The sequence below is a fragment of the Streptopelia decaocto genome, assembly GCF_964273445.1.
Source record: "Streptopelia decaocto genome assembly, chromosome: 1".
Taxonomy (NCBI): Eukaryota; Metazoa; Chordata; class Aves; order Columbiformes; family Columbidae; genus Streptopelia; species Streptopelia decaocto.
Window position 1 is genome coordinate 62,366,032 of NC_138663.1, and position 5,060 is coordinate 62,371,091.

A 5,060-nucleotide genomic window follows, 5' to 3' on the forward strand; every position below is an offset into this window, starting at 1 on the left:
ATGTGAAAGCCTGACGCTGGGTTACTCTGCTAATTTTTGCTGAAAAATGCTGGAGCTTTTCAGTGGTGCTCACTGTCTCTTGGCCATGTGTTGCCCTGTTAGGAGGTGCTGCAGCTCTTCCAGAAAAGGTGATGAAACCCTGATCCCTGGCATTGCTGTGCAGGACCCCTGGTAAAGCTCATGTGCTCAAACAGAAGAGTGCAATGCCACCTCTAGCACTTCACAGAAACCAAGACACCACCCAGAGGCATCAGGATAGCAGATAACATCTATGAGAGACCCACACTGCTCTCAAATAGCAGCAGGTGAACAGGTGGGATACCTGCCCTAGCATCTTAAATAACATCACAAATCTGTGCAGGCACCTGCATCCCCCTCTCTCCAGGGTATTGTGGCAGCTGGAGCAAAACTCATTATCCATAAGCAGACAAGAAGCCACTGTTCAGTTAAGTCCTTAGCATTGTACGCTCTGCTCTAGACTTCATGTCCAAAAGGCAGAGATTTAGATGCAACACTTCAGTAAATCAAGCGGTTCCTACCGAACCCACAGTTTGCTCATTTGCAGCCCTGTTTGCCATAATGGAGCAGCTAGTTTCCATCACATCTCCTTGGAGAGTCACAGATTTCCCACTATTTGATTCTCCATCCAAAAGGAACAACTGCTGCTGGGACCTGATGGAGGGATGCTATGGCCCCAGAGCAGAGGGCTGCGACACAGCAAAAGGCACACAATATGTAGTGTTGCTCGTAAAACCAGCCAGGAATTTTGTCAGTAAAGTCTTCTGCATGTGACATATGAACAATCAGATACCCCCACTCCTAAGCCAAGTCTTGATTAGATTTTTTTTTTTCTTTTTTTTTCCTTGAATGAAGCTTTCTTACCTCTGCGGTGTCTCAGGGATGGAGCAGCAGACCTTTCTTCTTTTCTGATGGTTCCTTTCTCTTCTGTTATTTTCTTCTTACAGTGTTGGCGGTGCTGTGGGTTTGGGATCCAGCTCCCAGGATTCAGATTTCCTCCTTTCCTCCTTGCTGGGCACAGGCGGGTCACTCTCCACCCCCGGAAGAAGGTGATGCAGGTGAGATGCCCTAATGCTGATTTGTGTTTCTCCTGTGGCACCTACAGCTCCTCCCCAGGGGGTGCTCATTATGAGTGAGGGTGTTTGCCCATTTGCCCATCCTTTTTGTGAGGACAAACCCAGTGAGATGGAGGGAGGGCACTGGGGAGACATCCCTATTGCAACACCAGCAAGGTTTTAGCTGACAGGTTTGGGGGCAGGTCCTGCAGCACCAGTGCCCACTAAAGGCACCTTTGCCATGCCCTGCAAAGCCATAAGCAGTGCCAAGGTGTTGCAGCCACCAGTCCACTTTAGGGGCCACTTGAAGCCAACTCAGGTGCCAGCACCATGAAGAAATGAGGCCTGTTCATCTGCTTCATCCTTCTAAATTTCCTGACCAAGTACCAAACTGCAGGGAGCATTCATGGCTTAAACTGCCACAGTGATCCCAACCTTACCATGCAGCAAATCTCAGTGCTACAGGTTGTGTTGTCCAGTGAATGTGAGCTATGATGAGTAGGTGCTCTTGACCAGGAGATTATACATCAACCTTTACTGCTCAAGTGTGTTGGCATTGATGAAGGCCAGCAAAGATGCTGGGATGGCTTTTGTGTCTCTCTCACAAGGGTTACCCAAATCCTTCCATTTTGAAATACACACAATGAGCTGACAGCAATGCTGCAATATTTTTATCCAAGCATGCAACTCCCACCCTGAATCTCATGCTTCCAAGCATTAGAGGACATTTGCTAAAAGCCAACATATGCTATTTCACAGCCTTATTTTACATCTTCTTAATAATATCTAATATTCAGCTACAGCTGTTATTGGCATCTGCTGAATGAGATGCATGATCCAGGCTGCCAGATCCATACCATTATGTTTGCATTACAAAATCTCAGACAGCATGCATGCAGTCACAGGAGGGTGCAGATATTTCAGCCTTCCAACTTCCCAGCACAGAAGGGAAAATATAACCAAAATACCAGTAAAATTCTGAACAAGAGATGTGCTTTCAGGCCCAGGCGTTTGGGACTGAACAAAGGGATGCTACGTCTACTATATTTTTTTAACCACTTCATGATATTTTAGTTATTTGCCACAGAAATGCAAAGACTGAAGCATTAATGGGAATGTCTACATGTGTGAAAGCTCCAGGACAAACAGAAGAGTGAGGGCAAGAAGAAAGGTCTCCATGCTGGCCAAGGACATGATGAAGAGCCATCATATGGATAAGCGCTGAGGAAAGTGCTGTTTGCTGCAGGGGCCAGAGGCTGGGCTCCAAGAAACTGTTCACTCCTGAAGTTTATGAAAGTACAATCGAAAAACTGGTTCATCAGCACCAGTCCAGAGGACCTAAGAGACTGGACAAGAACTCGATACCTGGCTCTCCTCATCGTCCACATCACCAAAGTCATCATGGTAGGAGGGCCTGGCCATACGCAGCAATGTCTCTCATGAGAAGAAATAAAATATCCAGGAGAGAACAAGGGTGAGTGACTCAAACCAGTTTGATTGACTTTGTTATCCCTTTCCCTTCTTACACGGTCATTCACTGAATTTTTTTAATATTAATTTCCTACAAAATGGTATAACTGATGTCACCAGCTCTCAGAAACAACTGCCTTCCTAGCAATAGGATGACCTTTGGATCCAGAAACACTCATTTGTCTCTAGGCATCGATCCTGAGCTCGCCCCAGAGGGGCACACTGAGGTCCTGATTTGGGAAGTGTTCCCAGTCAGGTAATTACAAGTCAAACCTCCTTCAGCAATGGGTAAAGTCTAGATAAAGACACTAGGTTGTTGTACCAAGGTCTACTAGACTGTAACAGTGGTCTCTGCTGGATCTAATCACATCTGGTGCCCACCTTCACAGCAACAGCCAGAAAACACAGTCCCATTCAGCTTAGCTGCTGTGCAGGTGAATGGCCAGTCACTGCTCCAAAATCCCCTTCATTTTTTGCAGGAAAGTATTTTTAAAATATAGTACTCTCTGGAACATTTCTGGGTTTTTAAAGAAGTTGACACAGATAAAGGGCAAGGCTCTCCTCAACCCTGTCTCTCAGCAATATCTCATCTGAATGCTCCCTGATTATAAGTGGGCTTGGTCCTCATGTGGAGTGGGGAAATGCTGTCCCCATATCACCAATGCTCAAGTGAGCCACAGGCTCTGCTGTGTTATTCATTTGTGCACAGAAAGGGAGAACTGAATACAGAATTAAGCCAAATATTTAAATCACCGTTTGGTATAGCAAACAACAGACCATCTTGTCACCTGCAGTGGTCACAGGATAACTTGTTTTTCTTGCTTAAAATGTAAACCTCAGACAAAAAGCAAAACACCAAGAAGCAATAAAAGGAGGAGGTATTCTGTGTCAGGTAATCAACTTCTCAATTACATTGCAATCACAGGGAATGGTGCAATAAAGATAAAACGTATGTTTGTGCAGAAAATCCACCCACTGTTTCATAAAGTGTTTGGTAATGCATCAGACCAGTTTGGCCTTTCTTCCTGCAAGACAGCTTTTCTCCTGAATGGAAACAGACAAAATAGGCTGGAAGGAAGAAACAAAGGTGATGTGCACATGCTGAGCAACCATGACACCAACTGCATTCATATCCGTGCATTTTTCATCTGTGCCATAGGCTACTCATGCCTGAAGAACCGGTGGCATGAAGCCACGCATGGGTCACAGACACACTCCTGTGCTCACCTTTTCTCTGCTCTAGCTGTGGCTTCAAACCCAAGCTGTTAAAAGGGAAAAATGCCTGTGGCTCAGTTGGCAACTGGTGCCTGACACCAGTGTGGCTTCTTGAGACCACAAGGGAAGGGAGGAACAGCTGCTTTGCCCAGGGCTGTGTTTTCTCCCTGGTCACTGCAGCAGGAAGGTGACTCTCAAGCCTGACTACTGCAGACTCATGGCCCAAGATGACTGTTCCACTGTGTGTCCTGCTAGGAACACTCTCTCGTGGGTTTCTTTGGTGGAGCTGAATGCCAAGGGTGTGAAGTTTGAAAACAGGCCTTGTTTCATCACACCACATGGAAGGAAGCACTGCCACTTCCAAATCCATTGATGTGCTGTGTTGGGATTTTTACATCCTCCATGATTAAAAAAATAGCCTGTTGCAATTAACACTATTCAGTTTGAAAGATAAGCAATTCATGAATATTTAGGAAAGTTCACAGTACATCAATACTTCAAATTCATCTCAACTGTTTTGATTCCTCTCTTCTTCCTGTTCGTTAGGTATTAGCATTTCTACACTCTCTGCTTTAACAACCTGCCTTGAAAAATACAGCACAAGGGGAGTCATCTTAAGTCTCCAATGAGAAACAAGTCAATAGAGAGAAATAAATTGGTTGCCAATGTGGAAACTGGCACACTCTTTTGTTTACATAGCTCAAAACTAACACTTCTGTTAAGTGATGACGTGTGCAAACATCTATAATCCACTGCTGTCAAGCCCTGGAGCAAATCAGATAAAAAGAGGGTCGTTGTAGTGAAGCATGTAGAAAATTGCTAGCCTGCAATATGATCTATCTTTGAGCTGGTTTGCATTGTGTGCTAAATGAAGGGCTGCAATCTTATAAGGGACTTAATCGTTGTCATATGACCAATCACAGCTTGAAACAACAGACGAAACATATTTTCCTTGGAAAGGAATATGCCACAAAGGCAAGGCAGTAAGTGGAGCAAAACATATGCGAGTAGATTATTAACAACAAATTTAATTCAAAAAGGTGTGTCTCCACTTTCAGCCAAGCTGTAAGCAGCTGACCTGATCAGATGCTGAGGACCAGGCGCTTGGCAAAGACATCAGAAGAGACACTCAACCAGGGGTCCAGCCAGCCTGGTCAGTGTAGCTCTCAACTCACAGAGCAGTATATGTGAACACAGCTAGGACATTTTCAACTACAGCTTCTCTCCTTTCAAGGGCCACATCCCATTCTGTTTCATCCCATACATTTCACTCTGTGGGTGACCAATCACAAGGAAATAGAG